The sequence below is a fragment of the Microtus oregoni genome, unplaced genomic scaffold (genome assembly GCF_018167655.1).
Source record: "Microtus oregoni isolate MIOR12 unplaced genomic scaffold, Mior012 000012F_ref0000307, whole genome shotgun sequence".
Lineage (NCBI taxonomy): Eukaryota > Metazoa > Chordata > Mammalia > Rodentia > Cricetidae > Microtus > Microtus oregoni.
This window is the reverse complement of record NW_024543071.1, coordinates 8197823-8217997: the sequence shown is the minus strand read 5'-3', so window position 1 is coordinate 8217997 and position 20175 is coordinate 8197823. Positions and strand designations below refer to the sequence as shown.

The 20175-nt window shown below is 43.3% G+C and overlaps 1 protein-coding gene across 3 annotated transcripts in view; it reads left to right on the top strand.

The window, feature by feature from the left end:
* Nucleotides 1-5607: 5607 nt before the first annotated feature.
* The window catches only part of Add3 (adducin 3), a 110897-nt gene continuing 96329 nt past the window's right edge, over nucleotides 5608-20175 (top strand). The window contains exon 1 of one of the 3 annotated variants that reach the window (XM_041661004.1): nucleotides 5608-5795. The gene's annotated coding sequence lies outside the window, so the exon portion shown is untranslated. Of the gene's footprint in view, nucleotides 5796-7853; nucleotides 8149-20175 lie in introns of those variants that run through there. The other 2 variants (XM_041661003.1, XM_041661006.1) reach the window with 2 other exon arrangements.

Sequence of the window (20175 nt, the reverse complement as noted above, 5' to 3'; positions counted from 1 at the left end):
ACTGGCCTTGAACTCACTGAGATCCGCCTGCCTCTGCCTCCCAAGTGCTAGGATTAAAGGCGTGCGCCACCACTGCCCAGCTCATTAGTTGATTCTTATTTGTAGCAACTGTTTTTTTTTAATATTTTTATGCTTTATTTAACTTTATTTTATGTGCATTGGTGTGAAGGTGTCAGATCCCCTGCAACTGGATCTTCAGACAGTTGTGAGCTGCCATGTGGGTGCTGGGAATTGAACCCGGGTCCTCTGGAAGAGCAGTCAGTGCTCTTAACCACTGAGCCATATCTCCAGCCCCCCAAAAATATCTGTTTTTTTTAACATTTATTTATTTGTTTATTATGTATACAATATTCTGTCTGTGTGTATGTCTGCAGGCCAGAAGAGGGCACCAGACCTCATTCCAGATGGTTGTGAGCCACCATGTGGTTGCTGGGAATTGAACTCAGGACCTTTGGAAGAGCAGGCAATGCTCTTAACCACTGAGCCATCTCTCCAGCCCCCAGCAGCTGTTTATTTACTTGGTGATGATGATTTTTAAGCCATCACATAGGAAATAAATACTTAAAAAAAGAGAGAGAGAGAGAACCCTGAGGGTGATGGTTCTCCAAACCCACAGAGATTTATCAAGCCTGACTTAAACAGTTGTCTGTCAGATGTTAGCTAAGGTAATTCCTTTAAAACAAACCATATAGGTCACATAGTGCTAATAAAATATGCTGGTGAGCCCTTGAGCATTTGCCCTGATTATGTCTCCTTGGAGAATAGAAAACTCATTAGCATGAGCTCCTTGTCAGTCCTCTCTGCCTTGTTCCTCAATTGCTCCCAGACTGGTTTGGCACAGAGGGGTGATCAGGATGTGTGCAGTGTGGGTCAAGTTGCAAGCAATGTCTCTTCCAGCCCACCAATCGCGTGTGACATTATATAGTTCACGAAGATTGCTAGGCTTCGGAATGTCTATTTTTCTAAGTACTTAAAAAAGCAAATTTGGACGACTGGACTATGGAGAGAGCTCTCTGTACTTGTTGAACACTGTGTATTCAACTGTAGATCCTATTTCCCTACACAGGGGAAAATCCTCAAAGCCGAGAAAGTTATAAATTGGAAACAGCAGGGGTGTGCATGTATCTGTGTGTGTGTGTCTGTGTGTGGTGTGTGTTTGTGTTTGAGAGAGAGCTGTTTTCTTTCTGAAGCAGTAGGCAGCAGAACAGGTTGTTTAGGGAAAGTCTCTTGAACTAGATAATTGATTTAAAAAGCATCTTCGTATAATAACACCTTATATTTTTATAGTGCTTTGAGAAGTTCAAAGCATTTTCACACTTATGTATTTCATTTAAACTTCACACGCCTATAAAGCAGTTAGTGCAAGCATTTCAAGCCGCTTCCACCACTTGGCTCACCCAGGATATCGAGAAACTTGTTTGAGGTCAGATAACCAGTCAGTGTCACAAAACCAGAACACCAAGATTTGGAATCTTAGGCCCATGTTTTCTTGGCAGAAAGCGTCTCTGTCACAGCTTGATCTTACCAGAGCTCATGTGGAGGTTTGTGGCCACAATTTAATTGGAGAATACAAATCAGGCACACTGAAAGCACTCTGTAGAAAGAAGGCTGTGTGTCCCTTAGATCATGACTGTGTCAGGAAAGGGGGGCCGAGAATAGACTCGGGTCTTTCAGACAATGCAAACTAAAACAGAAACAAAACCACTCTGTCATCAGCTCCAGGGCATTTGAGAGCCAATTCATTCACTAAATTGTGCATTCATTTTTTTTAAAAAGTAGCTATTAAGTACCTTTCCAGAAGATACTGTGCTCAGCATTTTGGAAAGATACAAAGGCAAGTGTTTAATTTGGGGGTTGTGCATGCTTTGAATCCTACAGATAATCACTGTTTTATTCATTGTTCACTGCCACCTCACAGATGAAAAGACTTCCAGGCAGAAAAGAAGTATAAACAAAAGTAGATGAAAGAAACTGGGAAACTAATTTCTTTCAATTCCCTCATGGTAAGGGACTCCCCCCCCCCCCCATTTTCTTTTAGGTGTCAATGTGATGAGAAGTCTCTTGCTAGGTACACGTAGCACAGAGTTGCTATGTCATCTAACATGCAGTACATCTAACATTACAACACTAATGCTTCCTTGAAGCTCAGGGGACTGGTCTTAGATTGATGCCAGGTTCTTCACCAGGAATACTGGGTCACCATTGGGATATACTAGTCTTTTGCCCAAGGCCTTCGGTATCCCAAAAGCTTTTCCAAAGACCAAAAATACGTTTTTGGTTTTTTTTTTTTTTTTTTTTTTTTTTGGTTTTTCGAGACAGGGTTTCTCTGTGGTTTTGGAGCCTGTCCTGGCACTAGCTCTTGTAGACCAGGCTGGTCTCGAACTCACAGAGATCCACCTGACTCTGCCTCCCAAGTGCTGGGATTAAAGGCATGCGCCACCACTGCCAGGCTCAAAAATATGTTTATATAAGGCTTTACTTTCCATGGCTTAAAAAACAAATGAACAAAAATACCTTTCCTTATGGCAGGCATGTTTGAGAATGCAGACAAAAGCAAAGGCACCAACATGTGTTTAGAAACAGCCCGATGGCTAGGAAAAGGTTCTACAAGATAAACAAGAGACGGGGGCTGGAGAGATGGCTAAGAGGTTAGCAGAACTGGCTGCTCTTCCAGAGGACCCAGGTTCAATTCCTAGCACCCACATGACAGTTCACAACTGTCTGTAACTCCAACTTTAGGGGATCTGACACCTTCACATAGACATAAACACAGGCAAAAAAAAAAATCCACATAAAATAAAAATAAGCTCTTTTTTTTTTTTTTTTCTGAGACAAGGTTTCTCTGTGTAACAATCCTATCTATCCTGAAACTAGCTCTTGTAGTCCAGGCCGGCCTCAAACTCACAGAGATCCACCTGCCTCTGCCTCCTGAGTTCTGGGATTAAAAGTGTGCGTTGCCACTGCCCAGCTAAATAAGTACATTTTTGAAAAGATAAACAAGAGTTTGCTAATGGAAGGTTGTGAGTTTCCCCCTTGCTGACTCTATACACATACATTCTTCTTGACAAATGTCTTTACTTTCTGGCACAAATGTGTCCAAACCTGAAGGAAAATTTGTGTTGATACTGTAAGTACTAGCTAATACATGTCTTTAGGGTGTCCTAGGTATACACAGTGTCCTTGCATGTAACCACTTTGGGGTTTTTTTTTTTTTTTTTTTTTTTGGATTTTCAGGACAGGGTTTCTCTGTAGCTTTTGGTTCCTGTCCTAGAACTAGCTCTTGTAGACCAGGCTGGTCTCAAACTCACAGAGATCCGCCTGCCTCTGCCTCCTGAGTGGTGGGATTAAAGGCGTGCGCCACCACCGCCCGGTACCACTTTGTTTTTGTTGACAAGTCTTGATAAGTCCCCAGAGTGAAGGAATGGAACGGCATTTTCATGGATATCATTCATTCACCTTGCTTGTGTGTGAAGGGCAGGGCTCAGCCTCAATCCCAGCTCTGTCCCTAACTCCGTCCCAATTTAGCTTCTCCGGATTTCCACGTTTCCCACGTCTGAAAACGACAGGTGAGCCTAACATCGGTTCCAACTCACCAGACCATGCTCCAGCTTTTACATAAACGTCAGGTACGTTTAGCAGATGTCAGCAGGGTAAGCCCAGCCCCTCCATACAAAGAGGCAGGAGGATTATTACTCTGAGTACTGCTTTCCGTGGGAGAATGCTCACCTAGCGCACAGAAGGTTCTAGATTCAGTGCCCAGCACGGGAAAGACACTATTGATAATGATCCAGATCACACAGAAACGCAAAGAACAAGCAGACATTAATATGTGTGATAGTGCCCGCCAACGGAGATCTGTAAAATAAGGGCTCTGGTACAGGAAGACTGGTCATAGGCAGGCCTACAATCCTAATTCAGGCGAATTTTATTCACTTTACAAAATGGTTAGTTGACTTGAAAAATAATTTGGGGATAGCGAATAAACCTGGGTTACACTGAAAACAAAAATTTACTACCCACCCTTCCAGCCCTGGATTTGTGCATAGTAGGCCAGCACTCTACCTTGAATCATAGTCCCAGCTCCTGAGCTTTATTTCAATGCACACTTTAAGGAAAAATAATTTCAAGTGGGACTCAGTTGCATTAAACAACAAAAATACTGGAATGCCACAAAGTCCCCAAATTTGGAGTTGGGAATGGCTCTTTAGCATTTTTGTTTGTTTGTTTGTTTTTTGGATTTTCAAGACGTGAGTTCGCTGTGTAACCACCCTGGCAGTGCTGAAACTCCACCTGTAGACCAGACTGGCCTTGAACTCACAGAGGTCCACCTGCCTCTGCCTGTCTAGTGCTGGGTTATAGGCGTGTGCCGCCGCCGCCGCCACCACCCTGCTGAGCATTCTTTCAGTAGAAATTTCAACCCCCCAGATTTTCACATTTTACAAAATGGAGACCTAACAGCCAAATGATAATTTTTAGTTTCGTACTTGTTCAGTACTATACAGGTTATTACCAAAAACTGTGGAAAGAAAAATCAATGGCAGAATGTTTTCTGGAATTTTTTATCTGTTCTTATTTGGAGATCACACCTTCATATTCAGTATGATGAAAAGGTTAATAAATGTTCAGTGCTTAAATGAAGAAATATTAAAAACAAAATTTGAGGCTATAATACAGACTCCTGACAGTCAGGGCACATTTTAATTATATAAATAGCAGATTTACAAGCACTTAAACAAAACCACTTGAGTTTCTTAATGCTGCTAACTTGTGAATTTTCACTCAATAACATAGTATACCCTGAGAATATTTTCTAAAAATATTTTAGATATATTTTATTTTGTATATAATATTGTGATTTTATAACATGAAAGTATACGTTGAAATCTGGCAATAATATATTTTCTGGTACCAAATGCCAGTACCAAACAATATATTAGGACTGGGTGCAGTGGTGTATACCTGTAATCACAGAAGTTGGTAGGCAGAGGCAGGCAGATCTCTGTGAGTTTGAGCTAGCCTGGTAGCCTGGGCTACATAGCTAGTTCCAGGCCAGTCAAGGCTGCCTGGTAAGACCTTTCTCCAAAACCAACAACAACAAAAGAGTACCCCCTCAAGGTGTGTGTGTGTGTGTGTGTGTGTGTGTGTGCTGCGCACTCGCAAGCGCGTATGTTAGACATTTCAGGTATATCTATAGGTGTCAGCCCTCACATGAAGTTTACATTATTCTTTCCTTGCTTGTTGTAAATACTAAATAGCCTCTCTCTGGTTGTTTAGTACAGTGGTTGGAAATTAAATATTAGCACAAGAAGTTGACCCATTTCAAGGCACACAACTTTATTTTGGCAATTAACCCCAATACTGGAGGCGAGAGGGCTCTTTAAAATTAGTGCTTCTAGCAGTTCCCATTGACTCACTCTCGTCCTCCCTTCTCTCGGTTAATTTTAACCTTGACCTCCCACAGCTGCATCGCTTTGCACTGAAGAGAGAGAGAAACTCCCCTGATTCCACCCTTTTTTTTTTTTTTTTTGCATCTGATGAAGCAACAGTGGAGAGGAAAAACCAAACCCATTCCTTTAAGAAAGATTCCGCCTCCTCTCTTCTAAGCAAGCGCCTCACGGCAACCGTGGAGTCTCTAAGTCACACACTTTACTACTCAGCATTGGGAGAAGCAGCCGCCGCCACTGCTCCGCGGCTGCAGTGGGATCCCGTGCAGCACTGCAGAATCCACACCTAGCCAGGGAAGACAGACACACGTCGGCTCGCCTGCACGCAAAGGGGCTGTGGATCGTCTGCAGGTAAGCACATCTCTTAGCCGTTTTGTTCAGGAGCCGTGGGAAAAGGGAATGGTCGTGGAACGCGCTCTTCATCAGCCATGCTTAAAACGTTCTGTGGATCTGTCGTCCTTTGGAGGTGGGCTGGGGTCTACAGCTCTGTCTGGCACACGTCCTGTGTGGTGGAGACTATTACATGATATATGCTCCTACAGTACTTTTTTTTTGGCTATGTATAAAAAGGCTAACCTTGATACATGCAAAGCATTTTTTTCTTTTTAAATGAAGAAAACCCAGCCACTCCCAATCTCTCTCAAACACTGCAGATATTTTTAAATGGCAAATAAAATGACGGGCTGAGCGTTTCCTAAATATCGTTTTCTCCTTGAGCCTTAGCAAGACTTCCCCACGATTGTTGAGGAGTACTTAAAATTAATAAGGCATGATAAGGGATTTTTCTTTCTTTCTTTCTTTTTCTTTTTTCTTTTTGGAAAGAAAATGGGTGATACTGGCTGACTAAAATTTCTATAGCTTTAGTCCAGTGGCGAGAGAAAAGGAGGATAAATGAACTGCAGTGTGTGCCAAGAATGGGATTCGTTTGCCACACTTCATATGTGGGCAGAGGAAACTACATTTTAATTAGCACATTTTTAGAGGAAGAGGGGATGAAGATGAGGGGGCTGACGTGAAGTATTTGAGGGGGAAGAGAGTCTGCAGATGAGGAAGGAAATCAAGTGGCCTTTCGCCAGTGCCTTGAAAAGGACGGGAGATAAGGGTGGAGAATGAAGTTTGCTGTGTGTTGGGGTGGGGTTAACCCTAGGGACCAGGAATCATTAGAATGGCGCTGGGAGGAGTGTGCTTGAGGCTGAATTCGTGCAGTGGAGGGCATGTGTGCAGGAGGAGTGTGCAAGTCGTGGGTGGCGGAGGAGAGTGTGTGCCTGGAGGGCTATTTCGAGAATAGGTTAGAGTGAGAAACATGTCTGGGAGGCGGGGGTGGCAGCCCAGTGTCACCTGTGGAGGGATCCCCAGCTCGGCAAAGGAGTGTTGCAAAGTTTGCCTGGCCTCAGACTAATTTTGAAGGCTGATGGCCGAGCCTAGACTTTTCATATCCCAAGAGGTCAGCTCTCAGAAGGTTTAAGAGGCAAGAGTCCAAAGGAGGAGTGCAGACTTTGGGCTGCTTCAGATGAATTAAGCGCCCTTGCCCTGTCCCTCTGTGGAACTGAGTGGAGGCAGGAGACTCCCCCAGACGCCAGTGTGCTGAGGAGAAAATCAAGGCCCCTTCTGCTGGGGACATGCAGAGGTCCAACCATGTAGTGCCGCCCCGGCCAAGCCCAGCAGCCTCTGTGGGCGTCAGAGGCTCAATCTGAAAGCCGAGGCTCAGGCTCATTGGGTGGGGGAAGCATGTTCGGACTGGGGTAGGCAGATGTTTCCGAGGCGTAACCCTCCCGCTTTCAATCGGGTTTCTGTCGGGGTCGTTTCCCTCTCCGGCAGCGGATCGGAGCTGCACCAAGGCAGGAAGACCTTACAGAGGCGCCAGGCAGCCGCCCCGCTGCAGGCCCTCGGCCTGCAGAGCGCATAGGCCCCCCCACCGCACTGAGCTTGTAGCCCTAAGGGGGCCTCGAGGGGCGGGGCCAGGGATCGCAAGGGGCACGGGGGCGTGGCCTGGGAGCGCGAGAGCTTGTTGTGGGCGTGGCCTCCTGGAAGCGGCGCCTGGACGCTCGGGGGCGGAGCTGGGGGAAAGAAGGGCGGAGCCAGGGGCACGCTCGTGAGCTTCGAGGGCCGAGCCCGCACGGGGCGGAGTGAAGGGGCCTGGGGCGTGGCCTGTAAGAGGCGGGGCTAGGGCTTTCGGACCCCCCTGTGGGGCGGGGCGTGGAAGTGGCACGCTAGGAGGGTCAAAACTGTGGGGGGCGGAATCAAGGGGGCTTGGGCGTGGCCTACGGCAGGCAGGGCCTAGGTGCTCGAACCTGTGGGGCGGGGCCTTTGGGGCACTAAGGGTCTTAGAGGGCCGAGCCTCTAGGGGGCGGAGTCACAGGCCCTGTGGAGGCGGGGCCCAGGGGGGCGGGGCCGAGGACGTTCGGGGGTAGTTCGGCTAGTCCCGCCAGAGCGTGAGGCGCCTGCCGGTAACGGTCGCCCGGGTGAGGGGCGGGAGGGAGAGGAAAGGGTTTAAATGATCTGTTTTGAAACACTGAGAAGTAGACGCGCCAGCGACCAGGTGTCGCCGCTTACTGCGTCCGGGGGCTCGGCGTCCAGGTCCCTCTCCACGCCCCCTCCCTTCCCGGCCCTGTCCTCGGGAGCTGAGCGACGCTTAGGAGGAGGCTGCGGCTGACCCGGCGGACGCTGCAGCCCGGAGGGGGCACAAAGCCGGCTGCGCTGCGAGGTAATCCTGCTGGAGCTGGGGTTCGGAGGTCCCGCCGCGCTTGCCACGCGAGGGGACTTCTTGCTGCCGTGTCTGGGGCGGGAAGGCGAGCCCTGCGCGAGCCGAGGGGCGCAGACGTGGGGGCGAGGGGTCGGTGTACAGCTGTGCGAGCGAGGTCGGGTCTTGGGGTCCCGTGGGCCACGATTCTCCCCGGTGGCCCCCGGCTCCCCCCACGCGAGGGCGTGGGGTTGTAGAAACCTGTTCTGCCTTCCGAAGCCTTGCTGACCCCGAAGGTACGCGCGGGGACGGTGGGAGGTTCCCGCGCTTGCTGAAGGTGGAAGGAGACGGTGTTGATTTGTTGGGTTTTTTTTCCCTCCTGGTTCAAGAAACTTCCGTCACAAGTTGAAATTGTTCAAACACTTTAATCAGCGCGACCCTCCCCAGCACACGTAGTAGGCGCGCGCACGCGCGCGCACACACACACACACACACACACACACACACACAAACGCTCGCACACACTCACACTTTACCCCTTCAAGCATACATGTTTCGTATTCTTTGTGGGGTGACAGCCGAGCTGGCAGCAGGTTTGGTTTCCTGCTGTTTGGGGCCCTTCCAACGTCTTTGGAAGTATGTAATAGTTGAGGCAAGGCCACGACAGGTAGTATAAACCAGGCCTCTATTAAAATGGTAAGAACTTTATTGTTGCAGAGATTTAATTGCAAGTAGGTGCCCGTTTAAACTGGGAGTGTAAGGAAAACCACTAAATACCCTTGGCACATGTGCTCTTGGAATTGACTTTGCTGGAGTGGTGTGGGATTTAACTCAGCCAAGAGGCTTTGGGCGAGGATTAGGAGCAAGGCTCGGGAAGGAATCGATAAGACTCCGGCTTGGGATGAACTACCTTAACATGTGTGAGCTCTTTATGATGAATTATGAAAATTTATAGTGAGCAAGGAGATTGCCTTTTCTTGGAATGGACTCCCATCTGTAGCGTGCTGAAAATGTACTGATGTGGGTCTTAGGAGATTCAGGGAGAGGACAGGGTAATGTGTCTTTTTGAAATGACCTGTGTATTTAAGGTATAGGGCTGACGCTTTGATAGAATTGTTTCTTTTCGAACACTTCTGGAAAGATTTTATAGCTAAATCTCATTTGCGTTGTCCTTACTTGCATGGTAACTCAGTTTTTCCTAAAGCTGATCAGATTAACTGTACTGAGGAGTAATGTGGGGAGGGCCACTTTTCTACAATTCTTCCACCTCCTTAAAGATAGAGTTCAGCTTCTGCTAACTTAAAATTGGCCAGGACTGTTGGCGTGTTGGCAATAGTTGCTAAGAAAAAAAAACCCAGCAATTTATTATCTACTTAGAATGTTAAAGATAATTTAAGGAGTTCTTTGGGTACTTGGTTATGAGACTTTAATACAGTGCAGCTTTTTGCATGTATGATACCAGGAAATGTTTGGTAAAGTTTTGGCATATGATATAGATGATTATATGACCCCTGAAAATATTTATTTTGCATGATAAGAGGGTATTTACAGAATGTAAAATTTAGTCACTGATTAAAGATGAATGAGAAAATTACATTGTACTTTACTCTTTCTTACCTTTTTATCAATAATAATTTTCTGGAATGAATGTGAGTTTTGCTCAAGAATGTGCAACAGTTTTTATAGTTTGCTGCACCGTCGTGATTGATATATCAAACAGATTAATTGTAAATTAGGAGATACCCAAGCTGTGCTTGGAATTATTAAAGAGAGCTGATGTGCCCCTTGTGATAACTTCATGCAGCATAAAGTTAGGGGGAAATGCTAAAAGAAATCCATTAGTTAGAAGAAGTGTAGACTGTTGAAAAGACATGCACAAGTTACTGATCTGTTTCTCACCTTGAACACTTTATGCCATAATTAATAGTTAGCACTACTTTACATTCCTTTGGGAAAATTAGCCATGTAGAATTTGAATAGGAAATCTTAACATGTCTAACCAACAGTGCTGTCTTTCCTTTTTATGTACTCTTAAGTGAAACTATTCAAGTCCAATTTGACAGTTGCTGAACAATCACAGACTGAGTCACATAACTGAGATTCTAAATGAGCAAGCACTTTAATACTTTATTTCATGTCTCTTACATTAATGTTCTATGGTCTGAACTCAGGGTCCATGCCAAGTATTTATAGTTGGGATTGTTAGGAGGTCTTTGGATTTTGTCATTGGTTTGAGATTTACTGCAATGGTTGCTTGTATTAAATCTTCTCTGAAGTACACACGTTAGAATACTCATCCTGACTGGTTTGGAAGGAGAAGGTTTGTTATCTGCTAGATGCATATAGAAGAGTTCTCAGTTATCTGCAGTTTTGCTTTCCAGAATTTCAGTGACTGCTAGTCAAATATAGTTTTAAAATATTAAATGGAAAATTTCAGAAATGAATAATCATTCATAAAAAACACGTTTTAATTATTATAACAGTACAGTATATTAGTTATTGTTATTCCTGTTGTGTCTAATTTATATATAAAACTTTATCTAAAAATAACCATAGAATACATATACCTGTGATTTTAGATTTTTACTGGGGTCTTGGAATGTATTCCTCTAAAATCAGTAAGATGTGCTGTAATTATTTCATTTAGAGATGGTAAATTATATGGGGTCTGTGTGTGTGCATGTGTGTGTCTGCTTGGGACTCTATTATTTTCAAGTAAAATTAATGTATTTGCTTGGTTTTTCATTCAGTAAATGTTTACTGAGTACCAACAATTAAAAAAATATTAAGCAAAAGAGGTTTGCAGTTTATGTGGGTTTTTTTGTTTGTTTGTTTGGTTGGTTTTTTGGTTCTTTTGTTGTTGTTTTTGTTTGTTTTGTTTTGCTTTTGTTTTTTGTTTTTGCTCTTTTAGAGGCAGGGATTCTCTGTGTAGCCTGTCCTGGAACTAGCTCTTGTAGACCAGACTGGCCTCGAACTTACAGAGATCCACCTGCCTCTGCTTCCTGAATGCTGGGATTAAAGGCGTGCGTGACCATTGTCTCGAAAAACCAAAAAAAGAAAAGAATGTTGGTCTTCATAACTAGACAAGTCTCAAAGTTCAAGATTTAATTAATTGCATCCCAGAAGCACATTTGAATGTTATAAAAATACTATTTAGCCTACCCTAAAGCCTTGGTGTAAGTACAGATAAAGATACTCAGAGTCTCTTTTTCCGTCAACTCTTTTGGTTGAATGTCTCAGCAAGAAGAACCCCCTTTGCTCCTTCTAGGACATTGCCTCACTACACTTAGTGAAGAGCATCCTAGATGAAGAATTCTTCATCCGTGAAGAATGATTCTGGCTTTCAGAATTGCCTGATGGTCCCTAATGATCATGATCAACAGAAAGTATAAAGTGGACGTACTTCGTCTTTTTGAAACACAGTCTTATGTAGCTCTGGCTGGCCTCGAATCCGCTGTGTAGCTGAGGATTATATTCCTGCCTCTGCCTCTGCAGTGCTAGGGTTAGAGGTACAGGCCACCACACACACTTTTACTTGGTGCTGAGATTCATACCCAAGGGCTTGTACCTATTAGGCATGCACTCCACCAGCTGAGTCCTGTCTCTAGCCCTAATCTTTGATTTTAAAGGGGAGTGCTTGAAAGTTTGTGTCTTGAAAGGGTAACCTAATAGATGAATCTTAACTGTGCTAAAATAAACGTGAATAGGCTCAGCATATAGCTTTATACAGAGGCGGGATCTATATTGAGCCTTTCTAAAGGACCCACATCATTACCTTATACTTTCACACCTTTTTCAAAGTCGGCTTTAGTTAAAGCCTAGCTGGAAGTGTGAAGACTTACTGATAGAAGATGAGCTTTGAAATCTGCGTTTCAGATTCCCCAAAACTGGTCATGAAGATACTGGTATGTAAGAAGGACACTGGCTAACATTTAGGAATGTTACTTCCTCAAGCAAGACTGTAACTTGGATATCAGGTTAAAAGCTTATTGTTTTGAGGGGCAATGGACATACCCGATATTTCCCATAACCAACTGAAGGTTAAAAAATATATTTGAGAAATGTAGAGCGGTAACATAATATCCTTAAAACCAGTGTCCCAAGTGTGTACATACATGTATATGTGTTGGTAAAATTTATTTTGCTTGTTTTGTATGTGTGTGTGCGCATGTGTGCACACATGCTCTGAGGGTTTGGGTGCACTGCAATGTGTGCATGTGGAGATTAGAGATCAATTTGGCTATCATTTCTCAGAAGTTACCACCTTGCTTTGTTTTTGCTCTGTTTTGTTTGTTTTGAGACAAGTCTCACTGTGTATCCCTGGCTAGAACTCCCTCTGTAGACCAAGCTAGCCTTAAAATCAAAGACTGCCTGCCTTTGTCTCTTAATTGCTGCCATTAAAGGTATGCACTATCATACCTGGCCTCATCATGTTTAGGACTTGAGGCTTGTGCATTAGGTTAAGCTGGCTAGCTAACAAGCCCCAGGCATCAATCTTGCACTACCTTGCCAACACAGGAATTATAGGCACATACCAATTCTTGGCTTTTTCTTTTTTAGTGTTTTAAATTATACATTTTTTCATTTGTATGTACTTGTGTGGTCATGTTTGTTCCATGGAGTACAATGTGGAGGTTGGAAGACAACCGGGTTGTTAATTTTCTCCTTCACCATGTGGGTTCCAGGGATCAGTCTCAGGTTGTCAGGCTTGAAGGCAGGTACCTTTACCCACTGAATCATCTGGCTGGGTCCAACACCTGGCTTTTTACATGTGTGCTAAGGATCAAACACAGGTTCTTGTACTTGATGACAAACACTTTACTGAGTGATCTCCTTAGCCTCTAACATAATTTTAATGCCTACATTATGCATTAAAGGCAAGTAGATATCAGGCAAGCACTGAAATTACAAACAGAACTTACTCTGAGTAATATGCATGAACTCATTATTGTTTTAGCCATCTCCTTTAAATTCATTTTGTGATATTTTACTCCCCATACACCAAGAAATGCTGTCCTTATATAAAAATGGAGAGGGCTTCACAGATGCGAGTAGGCGTATTCAGCTCAGCTCTTGAGGCTGGTGGCTGATTACCTGCTATTAGACTGGAATTCCAACAATATAGAAATCAGTCAGGTTGGAGCAGTTCCCTTGACCTTGGGGATTTGGTTTGTGTCTGTAATTGGTCATCAGAGTTAGTGTGGAGTCTTCCACAGTGGCTCCACTCACTCTGTGCAAGGATGGTGTTTCTTTCTTTACCATACAATATTCTCAACTTCTGTTCTAATGGGATGACTGAGTGCCACAGCTGAAAGATGATGGAGAAGACAGGTTTACTTGGTATGTCTAAAGAAATATATTTAGGGTTCCCTACCCCATGGAACTTTGAAAAACACTACTTTTAATCCTTTAGAAATGAGATCCACGACAGTTAGCTCTATGACTCTTCTATTTTCACTGTCATGGAAAAAAAGATTCTACAGGGCCAGTCTGGTAATAGCCAAGGAAGTGGTTGGGAAAAGGCAATAGTGGGACCTTAAGTGGAATTATGATTGGGCACTAGAGCTTGATGAGTGGGACTTCATTACTGCTCCTGGGTCTGGGGCAGATGGACGGTGGAGAGGGAAAGAGATTGGCCATGGCACTGTCAGCCCATTGCTCGTCTGCCATACACACTGCTCTTTTCTTAAGCGTTAGAGCGGTGTGTTGTCCCTAGCTTGCCTTTTGCTTATGACTTTTGTTGTTGGGGCAGTATTCTCTCTCCTAGGGAAAGGAAACTTTTCCCCTCAGGTCGGTTCCTTGTAACTGCTGAAAACTAGCTTTCACCTGGAGATGACACTAGAGTTTCTTCCATGTCCACAATTAATTTGCCTTTTAGATCTCACACAAGGATCTCTGAAACCAGAAGTGTGAAAACCTCACTCTTCACCTAATAGTTGGGGCAGTTTTTTGGATGTGTTCACATACCTGCATGTATGCACACATGTTCATATACACATATGTGTGTATGCATATGGAAGCCAGAAGTCAACTTTGGGTGTCATTCCTCAAGAACTGTCTACCTTGCTTGTTTGTTTGTTTGCAGACAAGGTCTCACAGTAGGAACTAAATGGGCTTTGCCAAATAGGCTAGGCTGGCCGACCAGCTAGCCTTGTGAGCCCCAAGGATCTTCCTGTTTCCATCTTCAGAACTGGAACTACAAACACACACACACACACACACACACACACACACACACACACACTCTTTTCCTGTGGGCACTAGGAATTAAACTCAGATTCTCAGGCTTGTGTGGGAGCCTTGCCTACTGAGCCATCTTCCTGGCCCCCCCGAGCCATTTGTTACCAAATGGATGGCCTCTCAAAGTTATTAATTTAAAGGATTGTTTCTTCACTATACCTTTACAAGAAAAAGAGAAAAAATTATTTTCACGGTGCCTACTTATAATAATTCTCAGCCTACTGGGAGATATCAGTGGGCCATTCAGCGCTACTATAAGACTGGGTTTTGGGGTACCAGCTGCTAAAATGATGCACTTTCTCATGACATTCTGACCAATCAGCATTTTATTAAAAATAATACAAGTGCTCTTTTCCATCTTCCTCTCGGAGAGGCAGCTTTGCTTCTGCCTCTCTCCCCACTTCTCTCTTCCCCCCTTCTCTGTCTCTTTCTCCTCTTCTCTTTCTTTCTCTCTCTCCCTCTCTCTCTGTCCCCCCTTCACCCTTCCTCCTCCATAACCCCCTGAATAAACATTCAGCCTCACCCTGAAACAAAAAAAAAAAAATAATACAAGTGACAGGATAAAAGACCATTGTCCCCCAGCAGCCATTCTTTATTAAAGTAAAATATCACCAGTGAATGAGAAATTCACATTGTTTTAAACATTTTATTTTATTTTTTTGGTTTTTTGAGACAGGGTTTCTCTGTGGTTTTGGAGCCTGTCCTGGAACTAGCTCTTGTAGACCAGGCTGGTCTCGAACTCACAGAGATCCGCCTGCCTCTGCCTCCGGAGTACTGGGATTAAAGGCGTGCGCCACCACCGCCCGGCTTAAACATTTTATTTTTACAAAACTAGATCTGTAACAGTTTTGTATCAAAATGTTTGGTCTATTTAGTTGGATACCAGGCTTATTTTAAAAAAATAGTTTATTTTAATTTTATGTGCATTGATGTTTTGCCTACATATGTGTCTGTGTGAAGGTATTAGATCCCTTGGAACTGGAGTTAGAGACAATTATGAGTTGCCGTGTGGGCACTAGAAATTGAACCTGGGTCCTTTGGAAGAGCAGTGAGTGTTCTTAACCACTGTGCTATCTCTTTAGCCCCTAAAGCTGATTTTCAATCAGTGTTTCTTTGTCCTAATAAATATTGATAGTGATAAAATCATAGTTCCCTAAGTACTCTGCAATCATTAGTTACCCTAATGAAAAATGCATCATAGACAAGAACCTAGTCACCAGCCATGTACATTCATACTATCACCACTATCCCTAAATGCAATAGGGATGGGGCATTTTATGCCCAAATAAGAAAATCGTACTTGCTTGCCATAGTAAAGGCTCTGAGAAACTGAATACTTAGTAGTCACTTAAGTTAGTGATTGCATATTGCATTTGATGTACATAATAATCTCAATTTCCCTGGGCTCTTTATAGGGCAGGGACTCAAATCCCAGGCTTTACACATGCTAGGAAAGCATGCTTGGGCTATTTTAAAGTTTCTGGCTGGGCCCCTTGCTTTGATGAACACATTACAGGAGAAATTTGACTATCAGTGAAGTGCTTTGAAGAAGGAGTTCTTGCTTTGTCTCTGTCATACCTGAATGTTACAGCACATACCTCCTGGAGCTTGTTTAACTTGACCCTGAAGAGAAGAGTGCCATCTACTGAATGGCCAGCACTAAGCTGAGCAGCACCTGAGCTTTTCCTGCAGAACTCAGGCCCGTTTCTGGAGAAACCAGGCCTGGCCTCATTTGGAGGGTGTGGAAAGCTCTGAGTACCAAGAGGAATTGTTGCCTGCTTCAATTTAATTATGTTCCCCAGCAGGAGGTCTGAACACACAATGAAGAACTAACTCAGCACTTGTCGGAATGCATGGGGAAGAAGAAACCCTAAGAAGTTGTTGGATTGATATTAAAAACAGTCTAGCCATGAAATTAATAAACTAGGTGGTAAACAAAATTATTTTTGAGGCATTTTTATTAATAGGTCTGGTTATTGACGGCTGCAGCAAATAGTAGCAAAGTTTGTTCTTTATGTCAGTGTCTAAGGCAGTGATTCCTACTTGAGTGAACTCACCGATTCCAAGAGGAGTGTTGTTGTTGTTGTTGTTGTTTAGTTTTTTGTTTTTAAGGTATCCTAGCTATCTTCTGGGGTTTTTTTTTTTTTTTCCTGTCTTCGTGGAACTAGTAGCAGGAGTGGAGAGAGCTGGAGTTAGCAAAAGCTGTCAAGGTCAGCAGGGCTACCTGGAGCAAACCTGTCCTGGCCAGAGGAGAAGGGCTCTGACAGCCACTTTGAAACTGTCACACTGAGAATACCCTCGATTGTTCTGTATTCATTATGTAACTAGTTGTTACTGTAAGAATACCCTCGATTGTTCTGTATTCATTATGTAACTAATTAGGGAGCCATTTTTATCAGCCCTTAACAACCGCCAGAATCATGTTAAAGTATTACATTTATCTGAAGTCTAGTAAGGCTTTTATACAAGATTACAGTCAGGAGTTGTTCAGGGACTCCAAGCTGTCCCTAAACACCATGCTGTGGTGTTCCTAGGTTTACACATGTCCTTGTAGCGACTGCACAGAAGGTTCGAACCAGGATTAGAATATTTCTGTCTTCACTGGGAAAGATTTTCTTTTAAAAGGGGAAACAGATGGGTAAACAGTTGAATTTTCACTAGAATCAGGAAGTATTCATGAAGTAGGTTTTGAAGTGTTCTCTGTTTTTTTTTTCTGTACTGTTTGTTTGTTTGTTCCTTTTGCTCTTTTACTCTAAGCTAACACGAAGAGTTTATTTAGCCGTGAAGTAAGTTGTTTCACATGCCTTAGCCACTGTGCTTAAAGCATATGACTTCCTGGGAAGGGAAGGTGAGTTACTTTACAGGTTTCTGCTGGGCTTATTTATGGGAAGGAACAGAAAATTAGGGGTTTATTAGTTGTCTTTATTTTATGTATCATTTATTTTAATTTTTAGTTGTGTGTGTGTATGAATCTATGTGAATACAGGTGTCTGAGGAGGCCAGAGGCATCAGATCCCCCCAGAACTGGAGTTAAAGGCAGATACAGGTCATTGCCTGATGTGGCTACTGGGAATTGAACTGGGGTCTTCTTCAAGAGGAGTATACTCTCTTAAATGCCGAGCCATCTCTCCAGCCCCATATATTTCATCCTCCTAAATATTTTTTAGGCGGTTGTACTTGCAGTAGGACCAATATAGCTCGTGTCTACAACACAATATCATTCAACTGCGTGCAAGTCTGAGATTCTGAGGGGAACCTCAACATGTCGTGCATACCAAGTACACTTTGCACACCATTAAATATGATGCACTGTATGTCATCTATAAAGTAATATGTTATTAAATTCACGGAGTCATCCAATTAGGAGATTCATATTGTGTGTAAGTGGTGGCTCAAGCCTGTAAAACCAGGATGTGGAAAATTGAGATTCAGAAACAGGAGAATTGTGACAGGTTGGACCCTGGTCTATATCTAGAGTTCTGCATAGGACTGGTCTCAAAAACAAACAAATGACTTGCTTACTCTTTTGTGCTATTTTTGTTTATTTTCTATAGTTTACCCTTATAAGACATTCTTATTAGTTTAGAAAGTTGAAGATCATTGTTTTGATATAACTAAAGGCTTCTTTTTTTAAAAAAATGTGTGTGTGTGTGTGTGTGTGTGTATTTGTACACGCCCATGTGGTGTCTACAGGTACCCGAAGAAGGTGTCAGATCCTCAGGAGCTGGAGTTACAGGCGGTTATGAGCTATCCTATGTGGCAACTGAACCCGGGTCCTCTGCGAGATCAGTTTTCTTGACCACTGAGCCATTTCTCCAGCCCTAACTAAAACCTCTGACATTGTAATTCAGCAACAGTCATGCTGTATGTAACTCAGCCACCACTTTAGAGTTGCTGACTTCCCTTCGTATGTAAGGGCTGACACTGTACCATATAAGCAGCTAGAAAACTGTAGATTGTGAAAAGCATAACTCCTTGAGATTCTGATTTCTGCTGTTAAAATTAGGAAAAGCAGCTACGGAAACAGTACAAAAGATGTTACTTGGCTCCAGTATGTATTAGATGCTGGATGACAGGCACAGAAAACAGACTCCATAGAAAAGAAAACTTCATAGAGTATTTAGAAAGAGGGTAAGAGTGGGCCTAAAAGGAAGTTAGGATTTTACTAGTTAGAAACACCAGAAGGATTCTGGGGAGAGATTCCTGTCCATGACTTTTCCTATAGCATGATGGAAATCATTTTTAACTGTACCTTACAATCTCTGTGTAAGGGTTAGGAGGTCACAACACAGTAGTGCTGGGGACTTTCCTCTCTAGCTGGTGGTCGAATATGGTCGGGTGGTGCTGGTGTAATGAAGATCACGTAGACATTAGCAGTGCTTTCACAGACTCCACATGAAAATAGCAGCTCAGAGGGGCATTCTTACAGAACAGCTGAGAGTCATATTGCTTAGTAAAGTTGGCATCGGCAGAAGACTTTAGGACTCCTTATTATTCCCAACACTGAATAAGCAGTGTTCCTTTGGGGAAGAGGCATGTATTTTTTTAAAAAACAATCTCTATTTATTAACTCTTGCTTGTTGACACTATAGAACTGTTCTGTCTGTGTCTTACTGTTCTTAGGGAGGGTGGATAGATGGATGGAATGAGTTAGTGATATCATGAGATACAGCTATTTAAAAATGTTTGTAGAATAACATCTGGTTTTAGAGTTTAAGTTATCTGTTCCAGAATGTACACTTGGACTTGTGTCACTTGGACTTGGCCATACTTATAATTTACTACTTGAAAAAGAGTATAACTTTTGGAGGCATATTTGGTGTTCTACATGTTAAAATATGTGAAGGGTTGTGGTACATACTCTAAGGTTCTTGAAAGTGATATGCTTGTCAACGCAGAGAACACAGATCTCACTAGTTAGTAGTTTTGGTTGCCAGGTAGCGGAGACACCTCTGTATGGGGTGAAGATCATGGAAGTGGGTCAAATAGAAAGCAGACACCATGCAAATCCTTGCCTCATGTCTCTGTGTCAACTAAGAGGATATCATCGTTTTAGGAGCTTGTCAACTCTGAGAGTCTGGATTTCTCAGGAGCTGACGGTCTTTAGCAGCAGCAATCCTTTCCAATAACATGAGACAGCCAAGAGAGCACCTTTTCCCAAAACACACTGCACAAACATTGGTGTATTTTTACAGAAATGCTGCTTTCAGCTCCCATCCTGATCGTATTATGCTTACTAGTGTTTTTCCTGTACATGTTGCTGTGGCCTCTGTTTAGGTTTTCATTTTTTGACCAGTTTGATGCTTCCTTCCAGTCATTCCTTTATTCATTCAGCAAATATTTATTATGCAGTTAGTAATGTGCTGGCTTTCTTCTAAGTGCTGAAGATTCAATCAACAGGCAAACCCTTCTGGTCTAAGGGAGATTGTGTTTGTGGGAACAAATAGAAATGAATGGATGAATACATTACATGTCATGTTGTAGAGAAATGTAGAACAGGGAAGAGAAATAGAACTTTGTGGGGTAAACGTCAGTTTAAATAGAATGACCAGGTCAAGCCCTCACTGAGAAGGTGGCACACTAACAGAGATGTGAAGGCAGAGGATAGTGTGTGTGTGGATGTGTGAGGAAGAACATTGCAGGCAGAGGGAGCAAGCCCAGAGCCCGCCAGATCCACATAGCTGGCCTGGAAGAAACAGAATGAGAGAAGGGGGAAACAGGAAGCCTTGGGATGGCTTTGAGCAGAGATATGACAGTCTAACATATTTTTTGTTTTATTTGTTTTTTTTGAGACAGGGTTTTTTTGCATAA